The following is a 27,175-nucleotide window of genomic DNA, read 5'->3' as shown; positions in this document are numbered from 1 at the left end:
ACCATGGCAACGTCCTGCAGTAGTACTGGTAGCTCCTGACTGAAAAACGTTCGATATCTGCGTCCATTAAACGTACCGTCGCTAAAGTATGGACGAATGAGTTTGTTCCCCATGATGCCACACCCTATGTTAACCGACCAACGACGCTGATGGTCAACTTGCCGTAACCAGTTGGGATTGACTGCGCTCCAGTAATGCATGTATGCTGGTTAACGCCACGATGGTTTCTGAATGTAACCTCTTTGGAAAATAGTTCCTCGGCGAAGAATATGTGGGTTGTTAGTATTTGTTGAGGTGCCCATTCACAAAACACTACCCGGTTAAGGTAACCGGCACCATTAAGTTCTTCATGGAGTGATACGTATCATGGATGACACTAATAACGATGATTGCCGGGCGCTTTTCGGTGTGTCGTGGTGCACTGCTGCAAGTACAGCCAATTCATTAGCTTCTCCTGTAAAACGTTCCCTTCGTTTCTTTTTGCCGGTCTGTACGCTGCCATCAGATATAAATGCGTTCACAATCTTGTAAAAAACCAAGAACAGTGAACTTTCTCTGAAAACGCTTGGCATAAAAGGCAACGGCGGCCTCAACATTTCTCCTACTTTCTTCGTAAACCAGGATCATTTCATTGTTTTCTTCCGGGACTGCAACATTCATTGTCCATTTGCACATCTGTTCTCCAAATGACAGGTAGGTGTACAGGCAATTACTATAATGTTTACAGCCGCTTTACAGGGTGGTCCATTGATAGAGACCGGGCCAAATATCTCACGAAATAAGCATCAAACGAAAAAACTACAAAGAACCAAACTCGTCCACCTTGAAGGGGAAACCAGATGGAGATATGGTTGGCCCGCTAGATGGCTCTGCCATAGGTCTTGTAGTTCTTCCGTTTGACGCTTATTTCGTGAGATATTTGGCCCGGTCACGATCAATGGACTACCCTGTATGATTCGTGAGCTTCGGTCGCGGTGTACTGTCTGTTATGATAAGCCGTAGCTCGCAACAAGGCAACGGTGGGGCGTCGAGTAGTCTTTTGTTCGATATGTCGGAGGAATACAACGTTGGGAATGGGGTTTCCAAAAAGAAGTTATGAAACACTGGTCTGTCCTATCCTGGGGAGGGGTCCCACATATCTATGGAAATTCAAGGGCCACTGAGTATCATACCGTAAATTACAATTCCTCAGAATCGAAGAAAATGCCGCAGACAGAACGGCTGTAGATTCATTGAATGTCGCCCTCCGAGGCAAACAAATTGGAATTATAACTTTTCTTGATCCGATGTATAGTTTTCGAGGTATTTCAATTAAAATGAACACCCTATTTATAATTTTTTTAACAAAAAGTGCATATACAACAGTGTGCTGTTTGGTTTCGTTTCTCGCAATAGGTTTTAACAGAAAATAACTTATTTTTAGAATATAGTTAGACTACTACTGAATATCAATCGGTCATTTGCTGATCCTAACCATTTACAGACTGAAAGTATACAAAATATCGTGGTTGCAGCTACTATCCCCACAGATACATTTGCTGGATAGGGCTCTCCCATACACTGTAAACCAATGATCATCCCACATGTTAGACGGGTGGAAGAAGAGATATAGTGAGCAGGAGGTGGGGAAGATGGACAAAGAGAGAGGCAAGAAGGAGATGAACAGTGAGACAGGACGCCAATTCCAATACTTATTTTGCAATTGCGAAGCGTTGCCGGGTTCGCTAGTAATTTACATAAACGATTTAGGAGATTATTTGTGGATTATGCCTTCGTTTACCGTTCAGTGAAATCATCAGAACATCTAGGCAAATTACAAAATGATTTAGTCAAGATATCTGCATGGCGTAAAAAGTGGCGGCTGATCCAGGAAATAACAATTGTGAGGTCGTCCGCAAGAGAACTTAAAAATATCCGTTAAATTTTGGTTATGCAATGTTATCATTACACGATAAATCACACAAATTTGAATGTTTAGGGGTTAAAATTACGTACAACATAAATTGTAATCATGACATATACAATGTTATGGGGAACGAATTTCAGAACATTTGAAAAGTGCGACAAATGGGCTAAAGAGATTGCCTACACCACGCATGTCTGCCCTCTTCTACAGTATTGCTGCGCTGTGTGGGATCCATACGAAATAGGACTGGCGGAGGAAATCGAAAAAGTTCAAAGAAGGCCAGATGAGCACGCACGAGAAGATTCAAGTGTCCATTTCCCTCAGCTGCTACTCGAAAGTGGAATGGTAGAAAAATAATATAAAAGTGCTTCCATACACACTCTGCTAAGCACTTAAGGTCTCTATTGCAGAGTAGTTATAAAATATAGATGTAGAACCAGGGGTCTGAAAGTTAGGGGCTCGTTGCTGGATGCAGCATTTTGAAAGTCATCGTTGAAATTCAAGCCGTTGTTCTCAGAGATATCAAAAGAATGTAGCTTTCTGCTTTTTCTTGAAGTGAAAAGAAATCGTAACCTAATAGTAGGTTTCGATAAAAAATGTCTTTTTTAATTTTCAAATTGGAACTACTTACAAGAAAATGAACAGTCGTTATTGGTATTCTGAATTTCACAGAATCAACGCTGTCACAAAACGGGAAGATGCTCTCTTACCTTGAAATCATTTTTACATCTGCCGTGCGAATAGAACACATTTCATTTGGTGCCTAGAAAGCGTCTCATCACAATGTATTATACTTTCTTCACCCAGTCTAAGACGTTTCTTTTCTGATTCTTCAGTATGAATCGAATGAAACAGAAATACAACGAAAGAAGTCAGGTGAATTAAGGAAAACTGTTGATGAAATCAAACATGCAGGGCTAACTATATATCACAAAAAAGTCTAGCTAGAACTTAATCCAACTATGGATTAAAATGAAGCAAGTTATATAATGCAACAAGATATCGTACGGAGTCAAAACACACTGCACCAGTCTGCCATTCTTAGGGAGAAGTAGAATTAATTAAATAAGTTCATTGCTATTGTTCAGTTTTTCCGCACACTCAGAATGAAAAAGCTTTACTCCAAGCAGTATCCAAGAATCTAGAGGCATGTCTTGTATGTCTTTACAAAGAATCTTTCATTGGAGGTATGTATTATACACGGTAGTCACAAACTTCAAATAAAGATGCATGATGAAAAGGAGAAATAAAATTAGTTAGTGGACATCAATGCGAAATTCGATGTCCAGTGATTAAACACAGTTTGCATGACATTCTAACTCGCTGTGTTATACGGATAGTCGTAAATACCGGACGAAGAGTCATGCCGGTAATTGCTTACGTTTCTATCACGCAAACTGTCGCTTTACGTGTCACACCACCATATATAGCCTTTCGTCACACACTGTGTTTGCGGCGAACACAAAGATCGTGTTATATTTACCAAAAAAAAGAGTAAAAGTTATCATCTGCCACTCCTTTCCAAATAAAAAACCGTTTCTCGATCAGATACTCATACCAGATAAATCATCAATTTATGTGTAACATTAATTCCCTGTTAGACATGGTTTTACATAAATGCTAGTCTCTTCTTGGTCTTTAAAGGAGGGTTTAATTCTCTAACAATAGTATTATGCAAAACCAGTCAATCTTCGATCTCTAAAAGAAAAGGAGTATTATTTACCTGAAAGCGTGTAGCTCAGTGCGATAGACGTACCTGCAAAAGATAGAGAAAAAGAAAGTTAACTTCTCTAGCTCTTACAAAAAAAGGCAGAAACATCAGAAAACGCAACTTAATGTTGAAAACATAAATTTCAATTATACTTCTCATCAAATGATGTACCATGTAAATAACTCATTAAACGAAATCAATAAAACATCGAAATATGAAATTCAAACCTGAAAATAACACTAGCGAAAACGATAACAACCAAAGATAAATAACAATAATAGACACACATGGTAAGAATTTAATTAATCTTGATATGTGTAAACATGTATAACGTGGAAACAAGTTTTCATGTACTGCCGGTATCGTGAAAAAGAAATAAATGAACAACCATAAACGCTACGTTTCACACGACGAAACGTGTCTAAATTGGAGAAGCAGGTAATACTCGACTACTAGAGTATATTACTGTCATGCAATAACTGAACAAAATTTTCTGATGTAGATGCATGTATGTGCGAACAGACGAATCAACATGGCACTTAAAAAAAGTATCATCAAACGAGAACTCATTAACTGAGGTAATGTTTCAGAACTGATATCGTCGTACAAAGTGCTCGAAAACGCTTTCCATCATCTACGATGGTAGAGAGTATGTGGGTCTGAATTCAAGTGGAGAAAAAAAAGAAAGAATTAGCTTCATGTATCTAAAAAGCGGGACAACTCCGTGTAGGACTTGCGCTCTGAGGGTTCTGTACAATCTTAATTCTGTATGTAGATAATAATAATAATAATTTCTTGTGGTTCAATGGCCCCGTGCAAGTCTTTCTATTGCATGACACTTTGACGACTTGGGTATCCGTAACCCGCTCCAGTTACCCAACCGGAAAACGGAATCCGAACCACAAGGTCTTTCTGGCGACTCCCCACGTTGTCGAAATGCGAAGGCTAAGCTACAACGAAGACTGGAAAAACCCGTGATTCGATCGAGAGTCGACCCCGAGACCTCCCGGTTTCCATGTACATGCTTTACCGCTATACCACCAGGCCCGATAGGTTTATGGACACTTCATCTACCGGTTTTTGTGACTTAATTTGCGAGTATCAAATTATGTGACATATATGGTAGTATCTTTAATTTCACTGACTTGAAGGCTCCAAGAGGCCGTAGAACTTAGTATGTGACAAAAATTTCAACATAATACCTCTACCCATTTCTGAGAAAAAAGGGTCCTAACTGTCGGACTGACAGGCAGACAGACAGATGGAGACCAAAGTGATCCTATAAGGGTTCCGTTTTTACCGATTGAGGTTCGGAATCCTAAAAATAAACTTACTGATAATGAAAATTAAAGAATAACCAAAATAAAGGCAGTATTTTGAAAGTGGACATTTTCGTAAAAATATAATGTCTGCGGCGGTCAGTCCGTGACGGGGCCGCTCGTCCCAACGCAGCAAGAGTACAGCCTTTCTTTCGCCGTGGCACTTGGAGGGGATCGAGCCCGTCATCCCGGCCGCCTTCACCCCCGGGGAAGATCCCGTGTACTCAATCTGAAATTTGTCGGAGTGGATCTGGGCCCATCCTGGAGGACTGCAACAGAGGAAAATCCCCAGTTCTACTAAGCATTGAACCCGGGACCTCCAAGGCCGGGGTCTAGCGCTCGGCCGGCCGCGGTGGTCTCGCGGTTCTAGGCGCTCAGTCCGGAACCGCGCGACTGCTACGGTCGCAGGTTCGAATCCTGCCTCGGGCATGGATGTGTGTGATGTCCTTAGATTAGTTAGGTTTAAGTAGTTCTAAGTTCTAGGGGACTGATGACCACAGATGTTAAGTCCCATAGTACTCAGAGCCATTTGAACCATTTGTCTAGCGCTCCAACCGGTAGACCATCAGGCCACACAAACCTATGTTCGTTAGTGAAATCACAATCTGCTGCTGGATAACATTTAGTACCGCGTTGCTGTTCCGCGTGTGCTGTAACATCTTTCAGTCCTTCTTAGCACGCTGTTCACAGGGTTTCCGAGACATTACTGACCAAGCATGCCCTTCTCTTCGACGGCGGCCCTTCTGAAATAATCCAGTGTGATTCATGCAATCAGAGACTGCAAATCCTTCCACGCAGTTGTTTCCTGTCTGCTAGAGGAAGGTGTCCACGTGGTGAGTGGGGTGTTTTCACAATTCCACAGGATGAGACATAGCCGTGAATAAAAACAGTGAGACAGAAAGTGTAGAATTGTTTCTTTTATTCCAGTCTATGATTACAGACCAGTCAAAAAACGATAGAAACTAAGCAAGTCATGGAAACGGTGCAAACCTTTTTTCTATAGTTTACTGTGGTATTCATCTGTCCACATATGACTGATTTTGATCTATGATCATCGTCAGATACTCGTACAATAAGCTGCTTGCTGTATCATCTTACGTATACGTTGTGAAAATGCTTGAGTTGTTCAAGCTTTAAACAAGTAAACCCTTTGTACTTGTTAATGAAATCGTTGAAATAGAAACCTAACGCTGTGCTGGTTGAACGTGTTTTTTCTGTACATAACAAAGCCTTGCAGGATGCGCAACTCTATGCAAGACAAGATGTAGGCGTACATCATGAGAAAGAGGTAGGGCTGGAGTGGGGACTGTATATGACACTACTGCCTCCTCGCCTTAATTCACGTACACTCATGGCTCAAAACATTACGACCTCCTCCTTAGTAGCATCTTAGTTTACCCCTGCAATGCAATACAACGTCGATTTTGCGCACCATGGATTCTGCAAGTCATTGGTAGTTCTCTTGATGTAAGTGGCACAGAGGCGTTGCAATTCAAGTAAATTACGAGCTGGTGGTATGTAGGCACAGAATTGGACTCCGATAACGTCCCAGATGTGTTCCACTGTGTTCATATCAGGCGAATCGGGAGCCAAGACATCAACGCGAGTTCATTACCATACTCTTCAAACCACTATAGCACAATTCTGGCATTGTGACATGACTTATCCTGCTCGAGCATACCATCGCCGTCAGCAAAGAAATCAAGGGTATAGGGGTGCAGGTGGTCTGCAATAATCTTCATATATTCATTGGTCCCGTACCTACAGCATATAATTTAACAAACTTCTAAGCAGATAAATTTTAATCAGTGTGGACCAAAAGGGCAGTTATAAGTTTGTAGAGTAGGAGAGTGCTGGGACAAGAAACGTTTAAGTGCTATTTTCAAAGAACCTATTTATTCTACTAAACATCAAAGGACATGAATTTTAATATTATAACTTCCAAAAACCTCTTGCAATTTAGGCACTGCATTTATTGTCCGCCCCCGGTAGCTGAGTGGTCAGAGCGACAGAATGTCAACCCTAAGGGCTCGTGTTCGACTACCGGCTGGGTCGGAGATTTTCTCCGCTCAGGGACTGGGTGTTGCGTTGTCATAATTATCAACATTTCATCCTCATCGACACGCAAGTCGCCGAAGTGGCGTCAAATCGAAAGACTTGCACCCAGCGAACGGGAGGCCCAGTCACACGACATTATATTACTGCATTTATTCACTTCTACTACAAAGAGGTGAAAGTTTAAGTAACCTTTTAAATTTAATTAAAAATTGGCAGTGAATCCAAATATAAAAATTAAAAATAATAAAAGCACTTGAAAGATAAGCAATATAATCTCAAAAGTAGGCCAGTCACTTTTACAGTAAGGGAAAAGTAAGGCACCTCGTATCCAAAATGAGGCCGTTTAAGTGGCAGAAGTAACGCTAGACAAAGTCCCCTGCTCGCATCTTTTATCCATGCCACCCTTATGACTGGCAACTGGGCCTTACCTCAATTTAATAGTACAAGATTCAGCACGTAGTAATAGTTTCTGCATCATAAGAGCTGTTAAGCACTTAAAATAACCATGAAACCTGAGTGAATATATAATCTTTTAGCATGTAAAACCACCATGGCTTGACATAATTAACTAATGCTTACTTCATTTAATTTCAAACAAACAATTTAAGTTACCAAGAGTCTATTAATTAATAAGAAAAGTAGTTCATAATTAAGTATAATGATCAATTTAATTGCCTGAAGTACCTTGTGCGGTATCAGTGGATACATCAACAGTTGCACGGAACACCTATAGCTGTTACAAATAACACGTCAGCAACAACCAGTGGCTAAGACCACATTTTACTCTCCAAAGTAAATTGAGTTAATTTACAAAACTGAACAATAGTAACAATTTGCAAATTCAAACGTTATTAAACAGTACCTGTCACTTGGCTGCCTTTTTAAGATTAATGAGTGGTCTTTCCGTCAAGTTACGATGCGGACAACGAAAACAATCACGCCACTAAAAATAAAATACATTTGGTAGCCAGGATGGTGAACCTCATACAGGTTTGCAACGAAGCGCATATTTAGAACAGGGTAAGGGCTTAGCAATACTCAGACTCTAAAGGTGTCCTTCTCTGTTAGTGCAGTAATTCTGTTCCTATAGATTTCAGCAGATCGGGCCGCATTCCACCCACTGTCAGCAATTATTTGCTTTACAAGCTGCACTCTTGACTGGTGCCTTCAGTAGGAACAAACAGCAATTATGTTTGCTGGGAACCGGGATCTGATTGTCGAACTAAGACAAGCTAACACACGCCGAGTACAGATGCGGAGACGATGTGTACTTCATTCGGCCTTGCAGAGCCCTATACCGAGACATACGATCACGAGTCCTCACAAAACAGTTCCCAACGTGTTGCTAGTCGCTCGTTGGCTCCACCACTACTCTCAGGAGGGAAGACAGTTCACTCTCCGGTCGTGCCACGCGCACACCAGGCCCCTGCACTCAGTATATCCATCCAAGGCCCTGGTCTCATTCTCTCTGGCGCCACCGAGTTCGGCCTTTTAACTAGCTGCGCCACCTCTAGTACACACAGTCCCGAAACTAGTGCGAGATATCGAATAAAGATAGTGAACCGTGCACGGCTCGTGTTCATCCCATTAATTGTTTATCATCTTCTATTACAGTAGTGCCGCCTCGCTTTTAATTTCATTTATTAGCGTCACTAACTTCCTGCCTTACTTGCCCGTGAGTGTCAGCAGCAGCACGTATCGATAAGCGCACTGTCGTACCATCTCTGGAGCGACCGATAGTATTTCCGGGTCGTCGTTTGTCGGGTAGTGAGTGAGTGGGAGGCTCACCTCCGGCGGCGTGCACGCACGGTGGGAGTGTGAGGTGCTGCTTGCGAGTGCTACGAAGTTCGTTCCCCGCCGATCTTGGACATGAAAGTTGAGTCCTCACTTAACTTACTATCGAGCCTCAACTGTTTACATTTCTTCGTTCGATCCTGATTGTCGCTTTTGGGACATACCCACGAGCAACAACGTGTGTGTATTTCAGTCGGCTAAGATTCCGGCCGTCTTCCTGTGAAATTTAACTTAATTTATTCCCTGTTATGGAAGTTCACCAGCGGTATCTTCTGCCTTGTGGCCGTTGATGTTCCGATTACCTGCCCTGGTCGTTGACGTAATTTTCGGCAGTGTATTTTCCTCGTCGTGTTGTTGCTGTCCAGCGCGGCGTGTAGTTCGACAGCTGAGGTGCTGTTCGTCGTTGTAAGCACCCATATTCTGCGTGTCGTGTATTGAAATCTGGTGGTCGTTTTGCTGGTTGCGTGGAGCGGAACTGATTTGGTTGATTGGTCGGTCGGCTGCCTGTCGGTTGGGTTGCCTTCAGATTAAAAAGTCGTTGGACAGGCTGCCTGTCTCACCTAAACGGGCGTTAGTGTTACAATCCCAGGCCGACCCTTGGAAACTTCTGAGCGCCGTTCCTTGTGTGTTATGTAGTAATTTCCCTGTTTGGATTTTAGTTATTTCGTTGATATGTGGCCTTCAGCCGAGTATTAATATCTCTTAAATTAATGTCCTTGCCTTTCCCTTAAGACATGAGATTGTTATTCTTTGTTTTGTATGAAATGTTTTAAGATACGGTCTTCTGCCTGTTCTAGGGCTTAAGCCATTAAATTATTTGTTGGTGAGCTGCCTTCGGCCGAGTTTTAATATCTCTTAAATTAATCTTCTTCTCTTGCCCTTAAGGCATAAGACTGTTATGCTTTTGAATGGGACCTTAAGCCCAATTTGCATGAAATGTTTTAAGATGAGGCCTTCTGCCTTTTGATTGAAACTCCTCTTATTGCTTAATATGCGACCTCCAGTCAGGTCCATTCAAATTAAATTGCTAAGGCCTTCAGCCGATTAGACTGAAGATTTAGAAATTATTCTTGGGTGAAACCGCCAGAAGAATCTTGTATTTCAATTTTGCTTAAGCCTTGTGCCTTGAATTTGAATGTGGCCTTCAGCCGATCTAAATTTAATCAAAGAAGGTCGATTAAAGTTTTGAGTGTTTTGCATCCTTGTTGTAATATTGTGTGTTGATAAATAAAGTTTGTATGTTGGGTGCAATTGACAGGAACTCGTTTTGGCCCCTTTCCACAACTTAATCCGCTCTGTCCTGCTAGCCCTGATACTTCAGATAGCTACAGACACTGAAGCGAAGGCAGCCGCGCCACGGCTCAGATTGCATGTTGGTTTACCTCTTCAATTAAGTACAGCGTTGATTCTGCGTAGCATGGGTCTACAGGTCCTTGTTAGTTCTCCAAAAGTATGTGACCAGGTGCCTATGTATGTGTTACGCCGTTCAAGTAAATTACGAGCCGGTGGTATGAAGGTACAGAGCTGGTGCCCTATAACGTTCCACATGTGTTCCACCGTGTTCACATCATGTGAATCAAATCGGAATAGCACAATTCTTGTATCGCACACGGACAGTTATGCTGCTGGAGTATACAGTCGCCATCGGGGAAGAAATCAATCATATATGGACATGGGTGGTCTGAAATAATCTTCACGTATTCCACGGGTGTTATGGTGTCTTCTATTTCTCCCACGGGCCCCATGTAACTCGAGGTGAATGTCCATCATAACATAGTATTGACCCCACCGTTAACCTTCCACGGCGTTATGCATGTTTCGAGTAGCCGTTCCCCTGAATGACGGCGTATCCGGACACGACAACCGGTCTGGTGTAAGGAAGAACGATTCACACGACCAAGCGACACCACTTTCAGCAATGTGTATTGAATGGTGTGCTGCAAAACACAAGTGGCTGAACCACCGTTGTAGTCTGTCGTCACGTCTTACATAGATCGCGGCCTTCCTGTTTCACACAGCGGCAGATCTTCGAGTTCCAGGTTCTGCGACGCCCAACACCAACAGCTTACCCGTTGTTTCGCTGTGCTTCAACCACTTTCCACAGACGATCACAACAGTCGAACAGCTTCGCCATTTACGAGCTGCTTATTCCCACACACCGGTCTGGAACAATACGCCCTTTGTCAAAGTCGTTTATGTCACTGTACTTCCCCAGTTGCGGCCGTTATCGTCGCTAGAAGTATTCCCCATTCGTCTCTGCTCCGATTATTCACTTTCCTTAACGCATTTCATCTCGTTGTGGGCAGTAGTCATAACGTTTTGGCTCAACATTGCACTTTAGGACGGTAATCGATTTGTTTCCATTTAGGAACTACAGTTTACACATTGCCTGCAAACAAACATTTGATGCGAGAGGTAGTTCAAGGTTTACCAACTATGCACACAAAGGTGTAGTAAAATTATTCCACTATTAGAAAACTTCGGCAGTAGTATCTGATACAGAGTAATGAAAAATCAGTTAATTAGTATTCGCGGTCAGTTTAAGGTATGTATCTTGTAGTTCTGAGAAGTAAGCCTAATGAGAACGCCCGTCGCACTCCTGCATATAGCTTCCCATTTGCAGTGCATTATTTGCTGGATGATGTGACGTGCGAATTGTGCGGCGTGACTTCAAAAGCGACGTGACGCTGTCCTCTACCTGTGGCATCATGAGCACGTCCTATTTGTAGGAATCTGGGCTCTCGGCAGTCGCTGTAGTAAACAGTATCCTGTGAAAAATAACGTGGAAAGGACATGTGGGTAATTGTATCCAGTTTGATGCCGACGTCTGAACCTTTAATCTGTTCAATAAATTGTTTATGAATTTAAAATAAAATACGTCTTTCATCTATTAGTACGTTTCTAAACTAACCAAACCACACCAAATGCACACTTGAACTGCGTTTTTTTTTATTCTTATGGGACTTAACTGCTAAGGTCATCAGTCCCTAAGCTTACAAACTACTTAACCTAAATCATCCTAAGGACAAACACACACACCCATGCCCGTGGGAGAACTCGAACCTCCGCCGGGACCAGACGAACTGCGTTAGATAGAGAAATGTTGCAAGAGAAAAATTTTGATTCATTTAGGTGACGACAACTTACAAAGGTTCAGGAAATAAAGGGTTAGCTGTATATTTCTCAGTTCATATTACTTATGGGTATTTGCGTGTTCGGTCGTCGCATACGTGTGGGGAGGCGCCAGTAGCAATATCTGGATGGTCGGGCTGTATTGCGAGTTGCGGGCAGCGGAGCAGCTAGGGGCCTGTAGAGCGCGCGGTGGCGGTGGCGGTGGCGGTGGCTGGCTTTGGACGGCTACATATCGGCTGTCAGCGCGAGCCCGACGCTGGGGTGTGGCTCTCCCCAATCCGTCAGCGGCGCTCCAGAGCTTCCTACTGCGGCCAGCAGTACATCCGTCACGGAAACAAGCAACACTGAGAATCCACGAGCGGCGGAAGGACGTTGCCGCAAGCAGAGCACCTCTCTCTCTCAGCGCAGATCTCTCAGATTGCAGTAGAACTGCGGTTGAAGACAGCCACGAGGTTTTTCCTAAATATTCCTCTTCACTAACAACTGTCAGAAATAGTACTGCTTTTTGTGCTGGAACCCTACTACTTCAAAGCCTTAAAGAAATCATTAATAGTTACAGTGCGTTTTACTGCAGACAATGACAGAATCCAGAAAACTACCTCTGAACTATATGCATTCATCTCTCCTCCCTTGTAGTAACTACCTGGTACCGTAGCGCATTTCTCCTATCAGCTGCTGTACCAGATCCAGTAACGTTCGGTCAGTTTTGATCTGATCCGTTTAGCTGGCAAGGGTGGCCGAGCGTTTCTAGGCGCTACAGTCTGGAACCGCGTGGTCGCTACGGTCGCAGGTTCGAATCCTGCCTCGGCCATGGATATGTGTGATGTCCTTAGGTTAGTTAGGTTTCAGTAGTTCTGAGTTCTAGGGGACTGATAACCTCAGATGTTAAGTCCCATAGTGCTCAAAGCCATTTGATCCATTATTTTTCCAACCTTCTGACGCTAGAGGGTCCCGAACTGTGGCGGTGTGTAACTTAAGCATGTCGGTGCATGAGAACAGAGCTCTGTGATCGATTTTCGAATTCGACGATTTCGTCCATACATAGAGCACCTTCTTCTTCAGCAAGCGCTGCCAATCTGTAAAGACCCGACACCTTGTGTCCCCTCTCATCGATCATCCCCCATGCGCTCTCGACTTGGCCCAATCCGATTTTCATCTGTTTCCACGACTTAAAGAACACCTTCGAGAACTTCACTTTGATAGTGACGGTATCAACAAACTGTCTCTCGGTGGGAGAAACATGTTCTTCACCAGGGTGACTGTACTGAGAAGTAAATATGTAGAGATGCATAATAAAGATGTAGAATGTTAATAACGTTTGTTTTATTTAAAAAGCTTTAAGAGTTTGCACATAAAAAAAATCGGGAGCATTATGTTCAGCACACCCTTATAGATATAGCGAGGGGGAGGGGGGGAGGCGTAGCGTACAACGGTCGATCAGCTCCTTGTAAGGAACACATTTCTCTATTAAATGCTACGCGACGCTTGAGCTGGTGTAAACAACGTTGCTACTGGACAGTGGAGAGTGATTTGGAGTGATGAATCACGATATACACTGTGGCAATCCGATTGAAGGGTTTGGATCTTGCAATTACCTGGAGAACGTTACCTGCCATTACGTGTAGATCCAACACTGATGTACTGATGTTACGGTACGGCGTTAATTTTCATCGATACGGTTACGTTAACAAAACGCTAAATGCGAAAGAACATGAACCAATATTACAGCACTGTGTCCAGTGTAGAACAAAGGATCAGTTCGGCGAAGATGATTGTATCGACAGTACAGTGCATCCTGTAATAAAGCAACATGTGTGACGCAATGGCTTGCTGACAATAACAGTCCTACTCCATGTCCCGACCTAAACCCAATCGAACACCTTTGGGATGAGTTAGAACGTCGACTTCCCTTCAGATCCCAGTGTCCTCCATGGACATCCAGACACGGCACTGAAACTGTCGCCAGCAGAGTTCAAGGTGAAGGTTGCACAAACATTAATGTCCGAATACTGTTGATGAAATAGCATAGTTTTATGTCACTCCGGATTGTACTTGTATGGTACAACAAAATTCCGATAGCTTCATAACTAAAGGTTTGTGAGAAAAATGCTAAGCAACTTTATGATTAAGTTCAGATTTTGCAGTACATCGTTCGATTTTTTGTACAAATTGAAATGGCAGGCTGTATACTGCCGTTTGTGAGCAAGAGTATGAGTAGCTTACAGAAAGAGAAATGCTGAATGATTTCGCAGTGCAGAAGCATTTATCCGTAAACTATAGTGTTCCAGGGCAAAATCCAAAATCTGAATTCGTATCGTAGTGCACACACTAATACTAAATCTACTAACAGATTAAAATGTCTATTCTACACGACCGCAGCATAGACCCTTGTCCTACATAAGCAATATTCTTACCTAAGGTTTTCAAGGTAAGCCCGATTCCAGTCCTCAGCGTCGCATTACCTGGGTAATTTATTTACTAACGATATTTGCCATGAAAGAAAAGGGATAGGGTTGAAGTCTCACTCAACCGCACAGTTTTAATGTGCCAGAAGCGTCATGAGATGGGTCGTGTCTCCTGATATAAAAAGCTACTTCTTTATCTAAATAAGTATCGTCACCATCGTAACCGCTTCTGTACGAATCCTGAGAAGAATACTATCAGCCACAAAGAACTAGGCTTTCAAAAATGTATCGACATCGCGACAGCTACAGACACACTACGTTCGACCAGAAAAAAATTGTTTGCTAAACGAAATGCCATGTTCTTCAGAGGCAAAAAGTTCTAAGACACTACAACAGCGTTTTACTCTGTTCAGCAGCACTGGCGCTTAGAATTCCCGAAGGGGGGAAAAACTTCGCTAGCCTACTTTTCATTTTAATTGGTGTTTGAAATGCTGATTCGTTTTAACTGGTGTCTGAAATGCAGATTTGCCGAATCTGCATTCCAGAGTCGAGTTCGTCGAACTCACCCCTCCTATTCTGGTCGCACGACATCGGATACAGGCCCGCCAGTACAACTGAACGTCCTCAATTTCCCCGTCGGCATAAGTAAATACTACCGACTACGGTTCATATTATCTCCAAATGAAAATTTACTGACGGCTGCTGGATCCGTTTAAAACGGACATCCGATAACAATAAATAAAAGGAGGACATTGTTTCACTTAGATTGGTAGTAAACAGCAATAAAAATTAGTTTCAGGAGAAACAAGTAAAACTTGTTTCTGAAACAACCCATTTTTTGGTTACAGAAGTTGAATTGTCAATGAGATCGGACGTTTAACATCAACCATATTCCAGCACGAAAGTACACGATATACAGCTGACACTATGGCTGCTACCAGACAATGGCTAAAGTCGTCAAATTCCAGTTGCAGATTGCCAATCAAACGGCTTCCAGAATTAACAAAACACTGATTTTCAGTGTTTCATATAATTATTTGCCACATTTAAGAATTTAAAGTGCTGTAGATTAATCTTTCTTTAAAAGTTCAACACAGTAATTGAAGTACTGAAGTTATAGTCTGTGTCTGTCTTGAGGCAGCGTAAGTCATGGCGCATGACCTTCTCACTTAATTTCAAACCTTTATGAAACTTTTTCTTGCTGACACCACCCACAAAATAATAAAAGAAAAGTATTTTATAGCTTAGAACGTTTTCGCTGTTCAAGCAGTAAAACAACGTCAGTAGTGACGTGTTAATGTATTTCTCTTATACCACTAACACATTTTGCAGGTAGGATGCACATATACACAACTGGCCATTAAATTTGCTACACCACGGAGATGACGTGGTACAGACACGAAATTTAACCGACAGGAAGAAGATGCTATGAAATGCAAATGATTAGCTTTTCAGAGCATTCACACAAGGTTGGCGCCGGTGGCGACGCTTACAACGTGCTGATATGAGGAAAGTTTCCAACCTATTTCTCACTCACAAACAGCATTTGACCGTCGTTGCCTGGTAAAACGTTGTTGTGATGCCTCGTGTAAGGAGGAAAAATGCGTACCATCACGTTTCCCACTTTGATAAAGGTCGGATTGTAGGCTATCGCGATTGCGGTTTATCATATCGCGACATTGCTGCTCGCGTTGGTCGAGACCCAATAACTGTTAAAAGAATATGGAATCGGTGGGTTCAGGAGGGTAATACGGAACACCGTGCTGGATCCCAACGGCCTCGTATCACTAGCAGACGAGATGACAGGCATCTCATTCGCATGGCTGTAACGGATCTTGCAGCCACGTCTCGATCCCTGAGTCAACAGATGGGGACGTTTGCAAGACAACAACCATCTGCACGAACAGTTCGACGACGTTAGCAGCAGCATGGACTATCAGCTCGGTGACCATGGCTGCGGTTACCCTTGACGCGGCATCACAGACAGGAGCGCCTGCGATGATGTACTCAACGACGAACCTGGGTGCACGAATGGCAAAACGTCATTTTATTCGGATGAATCAAGGTTCTGTTTACAGCATCATGATGGTCGCATCCGTGTTTGGCGACATCGCGGTGAACGCACATTGGAAGCGTGTATTTGTCACCCGGCGTGATGGTATGGGGTGCCATTGGTTACACGTCTCGGTCACCTCTTGTCGGCATTTACGGCACTTTGAACAGTGGACGTTACATTTCAGATGTGTTACGACCCCTGGCTCTACCCTTAATTCGATCCCTGCGAAACCCTACATTTCAGCAGGATAATGCATGACCGCATGTTGCAGGTCCTGTACGGCCCTTTATGGATACAGAAAATGTTCGACTTCTGCCCTGGCCAGCACATTCTCCGGATATCTCACCAATTGAAAACGTCTGGTCAATGGTGGCCGAGCAACTGTCTCGTCACAACACGCGAGTCACTACTCTTGATGAACCGTGGTATCGTGTTGAAGCTGCATGGGCAGCTGTACCTGTACACGCCATCCAAGCTCTGTTTGACTCAATGCCCAGGCTTATCAAGACCGTTATCCCGGCCAGAGGTGGTTGTTCTGGGTACTGATTTTTCAGTATCTATGCACCCAAATTGCGTGAAAATGTAATCACATGTCAGTTCTAGCATAATATATTTGTCCAAGGAATACCCGTTTATAATCTGCATTTCTTCTTGGTGTAGCAATTTTAATGGTCAGTAGTGTACGTCTGAATGGAAGTGTAAAATTATATTTTTTTACGAATTAGCTCAGGATATGTGACGTGATCTATAGTCAGACGCGTGAAGAACCATTTTTTATTAGAGTGGAGCTGTTGTATAGATGGGAGTTTAATTCTTTGAGGACTCGGTGGTTTGCCGGGAGGGGTTACTGGTGTTTTATAAAAGACCGTATAGGTCGGGTACACTGAATGTCGCTCACGGAAGGATACCGCCTGTCCTCCTAAGACCCGTCAGTCGCATTTTCTCTGATTTTTCGGTATGTATTTGCAATTTCGTTTTTACAAGGTGTAGTGCTTTCAGTCCAAACAAATACTGCTCATCACGTCTTTCACGCGGCGCCCAGTGTTGACGAATAGGATTGGTTTGTTTCCTGTTGCGACGAAAGTGATTATTAAATCGTAATTTCTCGTACCCATTTGAGGGAGCTGTCCCAAATTAGTGTAGTGCGGTATCCCTTTTATCGATGTATACGAGGACAAATCAGAAGCCCTTGCCCCTACTTTTTCGCCAAATTACGGCTGTAAATGCGTAGTCAGCATATTCAGTCCCACGTTGGACCTTTCTTGGTGCGTGTCGAACTTATCTGCCAGTAGCTCCACCGCATGGCGCTGCTGTCAGTAGTTAAAGATGGCGGTTATGCTTCATCCGTCCATAGCGACAGAGCAACGAAGTGTGATTCATTTTGTATGGAGCAAGGGAAGAAAGCCCATTGAGATCCACAGGGAAATGCAGTCCACATATGGGGAAAACTGTCTCGCTTCGAGAACTGTGAGGGGGTGGTGTTGTGAGTTCAACAAAGACCGTGAAGTCTTGGATGACAATGAGCAGACGGGGAGACTGCCTTGTCGCTGACTGACGACAACATTTCCGGCGTGGATGCAATGGTGAAAGCACATTGGCGAGTGCACATCACGGCCATTACCCCAGGAGCTCGGAATATCGTATGGCAGTGCTTACGACTTCGTGCCTGGGTCCTTAGGATACCGCAAGGTTTCACGTCGGTGGGCGCCTAAGCAATTGGATGATACGATAAAGGCAAGCGATTGAAGTCTTCACTGAATCATCTCGAACTGCACTCCAAGGAGGGCGAAGGTTTGCTAGGCTGCTTTGTTACTGGCGTCGGAACATGGATACCGCATTTCAAGCAGCGAAGCTAGGTGTGGAAACCGCGTTCGCCTGTGACCAAATAATTCTCCGGACATTTCACTGCGAGATTCTGGAGCACCCGCCAGACAGTCCAGACCTTGCCTCTAGTGAATTCCGCGTTTAAGGATCGCTGAAGAAGTTCCTGGCATGACAGCTATTCATTAGTAAGGATGAAGCCAAGACAGAAGCCCGACAACAGTTAAAAGTCATCAGAACGAATTCTACAGCAGGGCAGCTAAAATTTAGTGGTAAGATGGGATAAATGTGTGAACCGGTTTGGGACTGTGTGGAAAAATAGTGTAACGTACGTAGAATATGATGTACCATATATTTGTCATTCATTACCTGTATGTATCTTACTTTGGCTAGTAAAAAGTAGGGGTAAAAACTATCTGACTGGCCCTCGTATTAACATAAACAGTTAAACACGCAGAATAACCAGTACTCCAGCAGCGACCCAGCAGCGCTGCAGCTTGGTGGTAGCAGTCAGCGTTTGCAAGGAAGGTACTGTTACTGCTGAAATATGAAATACTGGTTATTCTTCGTTTTATATATATATATATATATATATATATATATATATATATATATATAGTTCCTCCGTACTATTTCTCCTAGCGATATATCTATCCTAGCGATATATATATATATATATATATATATATATATATATATATATATATATATATATAAACAAAGATGATGTGACTTACCAAATGAAAGTACTGGCAGGTCGACAGACACACAAACAAACACAAACATACACACAGAATTCAAGCTTTCGCAACAAACTGTTTTTCCTACGTGGAATGTTTCCCTCTATTATATATATATATATCGCTAGGATAGATATACCGCTAGGAGAAATAGTACGGAGAAACTAAATTTTTTTCCTCCAGAAAAGCACACGACTGACGCCACCGCGACTTTGGATGCCACCTGGTGGCGTTATGGGCACGTGAGGCGGTAGCAAAAACATGTAAGCGGAGCAGACACGGACGGGGGACCACCCTAGCGAAGATATGGCTGCCAATGGGCAAATCCCTCGAGATAAGCGATTTTGACATAGAGCAGGTTATTGTTCCGCGAAATCTGTGAACAAGTATCTCGAAAACGGCGAAGCTGGTCGAATGTTTACGTGCTGTTTCGTGAGCATCTACGGAAAGAGGTAGAGTAACAGTGAAACTACCACTAGGCGCTAAATGGTTGGACGTCCACGACTCTTCACAGAACGTGGTGTTCAGAGGCTTGCCTTCTCTGTAAAATAGGATAGATGGTGATCTGTGGCATCTCTGCCGAAAGAGCACAATGCTGGTGCACGCACATGTGTCTCGGAGCACACTGTTCATGGTACGTTGTTGTACGTGGAGCTCCGCAGCAGACCACCCCTATATGTTCACATGTTGACTCAATGACACTGTCAATTACGATTGCAGTGGGCATGGGACCATTGGGTTCGACCGTCGATCAATGGAAACGTGTCGATCCTTCGGGTGAATCACATTTTTTGCTGCTCTAAGTCGATAGTAGTCTCCACATACGCCGTCATCGTGGTAAACGGCGGCTCTAAATGTGCTGCGCGCCTCGGACGCAGGCTAGTGGGAGCAGTATTATGCTATGGGAGACACTCAGCTGCGCTTGCACGGGACCTGTGGTAGTAATGGAAGACACGCTGACAGCTGCGAACGAACTGCATCAATTTGCTCTGGGTGTCTTCCTAGACGACGACGTCACCTTTCGGCAGTCTAATTGTCAGTGTCTCGGAGCCAGAACCGTGCTAGTGTGGTTTGAGGAGCATTATGGCGAACTCACTCGGCAACCAAATTCACCGTTTGTAAATCCTATGGAACCCAGCTGGGACGCTATAGCGCGCCATCAACGTGTGTGCAAAGCAGCGGCCCGTAATTTTTGTGAATTACATGGCCTTTGCGTAGACATCTAATGTCTTATAACTCCTCAACCTAACAACGAACTGTCGAATCCCAGAAATGGGGTATCAGTGATTTATTTCGTTCCAAAGATAAACAGACAAGCCATTTAATAGGTGGTCACAATGTTTTGGCTCATCAGTGGGTGGTCCAAAGATAGTGAGCGGGCCTAAAATATCACGAAGTAAGCATCAAACGAAACAACTACAAAGAACGAAACTCGTCTAGCTTGAAAGGGGAAACCAGATGGCGCTATGGTTGGCCCGCTAGATGGCGCTGCCATAGGACAAACGGATATCACTGCGTTTTTTAAAATAGGAACGCCCATCTTTTTTACATATTCGTGTAGTACGTAAAGAAATATGAATGTTTTAGTTGGACCACTATTTTCGCTTTGTGATAGGTGACGCTGTAAAAGTCACAAACGTATAAGTACGTGATATCACGTAACATTCCGCCTGTTCGGACGGTATTTGCTTCGTGATACATTACCCGTGTTAAAATGGACCTTTTAACAATTGCGGAAAAGGTCGATATCGAGTTGAAGTATTCCTATTGTGATCAAAATGACCAACGGGCGTGTGCTATGTATGCTGCTCGGTATCCTGGACGACATCATCCAAGTGTCCGGACCGTTCGCCGGATAGTTACGTTGTTTAAGGAAACATGAAGTGTTCAGACACATGTGAAACGTCAACCACAACCACGACCTGCAACAAATGATGATGCCCAAGTAGGTGTTTTAGCTGCTGTCGTGGCTAATCCGCACATCAATAGAAGACAAACTGCGCGAGGACCGGGAATCTCAAAAACGTCGGTGTTGAGAATGCTACATCAACATCGATTGCACCCGTACCATATTTCTATGCACCAGGAATTGCATGGCGACGACTTTGAACGTCGTGTACAGTTCTGCCACTGGGCACAAGAGAAATTGCGGGACGATGACATATATTTTGCACGGGTTCTATTTAGCGGCGTAGCGTCATTCACCAACAGCGGTAACTTAAACCGGCATAATATGCACTATTGGACAACGGAAAATCAACGATGGCTGCGACAAGTGGAACATCAGCGACCTTGGCGGATTAATGTATGGTGCGGCACTATGGGAGGAAGGATAATTGGCCCCCATTCTATCGATGGCAATCTAAATGGTGCAATGTGTGCTGATTTCCTACGTAATGTCCTACCGATGTTACTGCGTTTCACTGTATGACAGAATGGCGATGTACTTCCAACATGATGGATGTCCGGCACATAGCTCGCGTGCGGTTGAAGCGGTACTGAATAGCATATTTCATGACAGGTGGATTGGTCGTCGAAGCACCATACCATGACTCACACGTTCACCGGATCTTACGTCCCCGGATTTCTTTCTGTGCGGAAATTTGAAGGATATTTGCTATCGTGATCCACCGACAACGCCTGACAACATGCGTAAGCGCATTGTCAATGCTTGTGCGAACATTACGGAAGGCGAACTACTCGCTGTTGAGAGGAATGTCGTTACACGTATTGCCAAATGCAGTGAGGTTGACGGGCATCATTTTGAGCATTTATTGCTTTAATGTTGTATTTACAGGTAATCACACTATGACAGCATGCGGTCTAAAAAATGATAAGTTCACAAAAGTACATGTATCACATTGGAACAACCGAAATAAAATGTTCAAACGTACCTACGTTCTGTATTTTAATTTTAAAAACCTACCTTTTACCAACTGTTCGTCTAAAATTGTGAGCCATATGTTTGTGACTATTAGAGCGCCATCTATCACAAAGCGAAAAAAGTGTTCCAACAAAAACATTCATATTTCTTTACGTACTACACGAATATGTAATAAAAATGGGGGTTCCTATTTAAAAAAAAAAACGCAGTTGATATCCGTTTGACCTATGGCAGCGCCATCTAGTGGGCCAACCATAGCGCCATCTGGTTTCCCCCTTCAAACAAAACAAGTTTCGTACTTTGTAGTTTTTTCGTTTGAGCTTATTTCGTGAGATATTTTGCCCGGTCACGATGAATGGACCACCCTGTATAGACAGAGTTAGCTGCTTAAGACGTGGCATCCTTTCACTGTATGAAGAGTTCAAGATATCGAAATGAGGTTTTCGGCAATTGATAGGAAGTACATAGTCACGTAAATCTACCGCTTGCTAATATTCTCAACTAAATTATTGTGGAGATTGTTTAAACAAAGTAATAAGTCGCTTGTTAAAGTTGGCTTGGATACTTTCAGTATCCAATAAATTTGTAGAAACGGCAAGTCGGCTGGAACCAGTTGTTTGGGTGTAAACGTCGCTACCTGGGGCTCACTTGCCAGACACTGTCGTCATACACTCAGGTGACAAAATCATTGGATACCTCCTCATATCGTGTGCAACATCCTTTTACCCTGCATAGTGCAGCAACTCAATCTACCATGGACTGAACAAGTCGCTGGAAGTCCCCTGCAGAAGTACTGCCCCGTGAGGCTTCTATGTGAAATCTTATGGGACTTAACTGCTAAGGTCATCAGTCCCTAAGCTTATACACTACTTAACCTAAATTATCCTAAGGACAAACACACACACACCCATGCCCGAGGGAGGACTCGAACCTCCGCTGTGACCAGCCGCACTGACTGCAGCGCCACGACCGCTCGGCTAATCCCGCTCGGCAAGGTCTCTATGGCCGTCCACAAATGAGGAAGTATTGCAGGTGCAGAATTTTGTGCGCGACCAGATCTTTCGATTATGTCCCTTAAAATTCGAATGGGCTTCATGTCGGGTGATCTGGGCGGCCAAACCATTCACTCGAGTTGTCAAGAATGTTCTTCAAATCGCGAACGATTGTGGCCCACTGACATGACGCGTTGCCACCCACAAGTATTCAATCCTATAATAGCTGCAGTATGGGCTCCAAGTTGCCGAACATGATCATTTCCAGTCAATGGTCGTTTCACTTCGACCAGAGGACTCAGTCCAATTCTTGAAAACACAGCCCACATCATTATGGTGTCACAACAATTCGCACAGTGTCTTGTTGACCTTCGGTCCACGACTTCGTCGGGTCTGCGCCCACCTCGAACCACACCGTCAGCTCTTACCAAGTGAAATCGAGACTCAGTTCACCAGGCCACGGTTTTCCTGTCGTCTATGGTCCAACCGATTTGGTCACGAGTCCAGGAGAGGCGCCTCGAACGATGTCGTGTTTTTAGCAACGGCACTCGCGTCAGTCATCCGCTGCCATAGCCCATTAACGCCAAATTTCGCCGCACTAACGGATACGTCCCACACTGATTTCTGCAATTATTTCAAGCAGTGCTGTCTGTCTGTTAGCAATGATAGCTCTACACAAATACTCGTAGTTCTCGGTCGTTAAGTGAAGGCCGTAGGTCGCCGCGTTGTCCTTGGTGATAGGTAATGCCTAAAATTTAATATTCTCGGCATACTCTTGACACTGTGGACCTCAGAGTATTGAATTCTCTAACCATACACGAAATGGAATGTTCTATGAGTAATACCACTAACTGCCCTTTTAGACCTCGTGTGCGCGATACTACCGTCATCTGTATGCGTGCATATCGCTATCCCATGACTTGTCATCTCAATGCATGCAGCAACAAGATAGGCCTACGCCACTAACATAAAACGTATTTTCTCTTGGCCTTATTTTACACAACAATGATGGAGATGCGGTTGTTGTAAATGTAATATGCCAACTTCCAGATAACATTAACAAGCGTGGTATTACTGATTTTATCTTTTCAAAGCTGTTTGAATTTCCGTTAATAACAATACAGCTTTCCGCTAAATAAATATTCTTACTTCAGTATCTTTGTGGGTACAAGATTTACGAATATTAAGCATGTAACATATTCCTGTGCAAATCATCATTTACCGAAAACCTCGTTTGTCTTCTATTACTCACGAAATAAAAGAGGTGTTCCGTGTAACCTTATTAATCATCGACACAGACTCATCAACTACATTTTCGTTTCAAACCCAAACATAGTCCTATTTGGCTAGAAAAAACCATTTCCTGATGAGTCTGTAACTTTTTTTAGTGAAACAATTTTTTGTAAAAGATGGGTAATTAAGACTGTATATTTGCAATGAAAACTGGATTATTGTGTATGTCATACAATTATAAATAAGAAGACAGGCATTTTTCATAAAAAAAATGGAAATGTCATGTGGATAGGGCCTCCCGTCGGGTAGACCGTTCGACTGGTGCAGGTCTTTCGATTTGACGCCACTTCGGCGACCTGCGCGTCGATGGGGATGAAATGATGATGATTAGGACAACACAACACCCAGTCCCTGAGCGGAGAAAATTTCCGACCCAGCTGGGAATCGAACCTGGGCCCTTAGGATTGACAGTCTGTCACGCTGACCACTTTTTTTTTTTAGCCATCTTTTTTTTTTATCTTTAGAGGCATCGGTGGGGGCACGGGGGGCAAAGTGGGCAGGGGTCGAAACCTGAGGCCCGGCCACAGTGTCCCCCTCACCACCACCGAGCCTGTGGTGCTTAGGGAAATAGGAGACACAGGAATCAACAGTAGTGGAAGGCGTTGTTATTTATTTATTTGCATGTGTTTTTGTAAGATTCACTAATATCATGAAATTATGGGAACACATCGGCAAAAAAGAAAAGAAATATAAATTCTGGTTAAAGAAAAAGAAAGGAAAAAGGAAAAGCAAAAAGAAATAAAATCCGCGCAATCTGCGACGCGCTCTCCCATCCGCGAAGGTCAGAAGTAGAATAGATCGTAGGCGGTTGAAACTCAGACACCGCCGGTGGAGGAGGGGTGGGTGCCCTCTGAGCCAGGCACCCCCCAACTCAGTGGAGGTCTAACAAAGACCGCTCGAAGATAGTTAGCAAATAATGTTCGGTAACGTGGCGTGTTTTCGAGAGCTGCATGGGCTGTTCGTAAATAGGTCCAAAAGTCGAGGCGGGATTTAGGTCCCTCATGAAAGAGATAAGCGACCGCCCATCCTTTGACCCACGTAATAGCATGACATTTGGCGACGGGAAAATGTCGGTCCTCCGGGTATAGAAACATTCGAGGTTCGATTGTGTCTGGTGGCACCCGGAGATAGCAGGCAATGATTTGCTGCACGAAGCGCCATACATCTTGCGATGGGGCGCATGTCAGACGGTGTTCATCAGTGTCCAGTTGCTGGCAAAGGAGACAAAGAGGGGATTCTGATAAGCCAATGTTGTGCAGGCGCTGCTTCGTGGCAAATTTCCTGTTGACTATGTGATACCACAGTGCCCGGACATTCGTAGGGAGGAAGGGCTGGTGGACGGTAGTCCACACTGTGGGCCACTGGATGGAGGGATGTTTGGTCTGCATCACATTCCGGGGAACACAGCGCAGCAACAGGCTGTAAAAATCCTTAGTCCTAGGTGGGCGTGTATCTGGGAGACTGGTATGTATGTAACTGTAGTCGACGAAAAAGGTCGAAATATGGGACAAATAAGGCACGGTATGGCCGACAGACACCGGTGGTGAGGTGGAAGCAGGTAGGAGGACTTCAAGCAGGCTGCATGTTAGAGATGTACCCTGGCCCATCCACTGTTTTCTCATGGTACTCATGTACAACGCTGCAGCTCGCATACGGACATTGACGAGCCCGACGCCACCATACCGTGAGGGCAGGGTAAGTGTCTCATAACGGACTTTAAACATTGAACCAGCCGTGAGATAATAGCCAAAAGCCGCCTGAAGGTTGCGCCCAATTGCAGTTGGCAGAGGGAGAACTTGCGCGATGTGAACCAAATTTGATGCCACATAAAGATTAATAAACTCAACCCGTTGAAGTGTGTCCTGGCGGCGCAAGAGGTTCTGGCGGACGTCGTTGCGGATGACGTGTAACAGGCGACGGAAATTCGTTGGCGCTGTGCGTGTCACCGTGGGGGTAAAGGTGTTGACCAGGTACGGGAAAGTCCGCACAAGCGGCATGGGTGCAACTTCACCCTCCTGGAGGCCTCGTACAATGTGCGTTGCAGAAGATTTGGCGACATTCATGGCACTGCCAGCGACAGCCCCATAACGGGTAATCAATTCGAGGACTTCCCGAATCTCAGAGCCGGAGCGAATGAGGAGGAGGAGGTCATCAGCATATGCCCGACAGCGAAAAGTGTGTTGGCGTAGGGTGAGGCCAGAGAGCTTGGTCGTCAAGCCACCAATAAGGGGCTCAAGGGCAATGGCATACAGGAGGGTAGAGAGGGGGCACCCCTGCCGTATAGAACGGCAGATAGGTACCGGCCCTGCTAAACGTCCATTGACTTGGACACGTGAACTGGCACTGTCGTGAAGACGCCGGATGACGTCGAGAAACGGAGGGGGGATGCCCATTCGGGCTGCCACCGAAAACAGGAAACGATGACGCACTTTATCGAAGGCGCTGTCGAAGTCTATAGCGGCGACCGCAGCCCGGTGTCTGCAGGCCGCCGCTATCGCAATTAAGTCGCGGCATTCCCCTGTGGCAGTCTGTATGTTAACCTGTCCGCCAGGCGTCGTTTGCTCTGGCGAGAGGATATGAGGGAGTGACATTGCCGGAGCATTTGATAATCTTTGGTGGCCAGCACTGTTTCAGAGGCTAAGACATCTGGAGGTACCGCAATCACTGTACAACAGTTTTCTGGACTACTGTAAAGACCGAGTAGTCGAATGGCAGATGGACAGCCGGAAAGTAATTAAAAGAATTACCAAAGGCTGTCCTCAAGGGTCGATCTGCGGCCCCATCTTCTGGGACATAACAATCGAACCCCTCCTACAACTTCTGGATGGGGATGACAGGTCAGACGGAATTGTCGCCTACGCAGATGACCTATTAGTTGTAGTCACTGCAAACAACAGAGCCCAGTTAGAAGAGAAAGCCAGTGGATTACTACAAACAATTACTCAATGGTGTCACAACAACAAACTCAGGATAGCCGAAAACAAAACAACATACACTTTACTGAAAGGATCACTCCAAAGGAATCCTTCGGTTAAAATTGGGGACACAAACATCAAACGAGCAC

This window comes from Schistocerca nitens, chromosome 1 (genome assembly GCF_023898315.1).
Source record: "Schistocerca nitens isolate TAMUIC-IGC-003100 chromosome 1, iqSchNite1.1, whole genome shotgun sequence".
Lineage (NCBI taxonomy): Eukaryota > Metazoa > Arthropoda > Insecta > Orthoptera > Acrididae > Schistocerca > Schistocerca nitens.
This window is presented reverse-complemented; position numbering follows the sequence as displayed.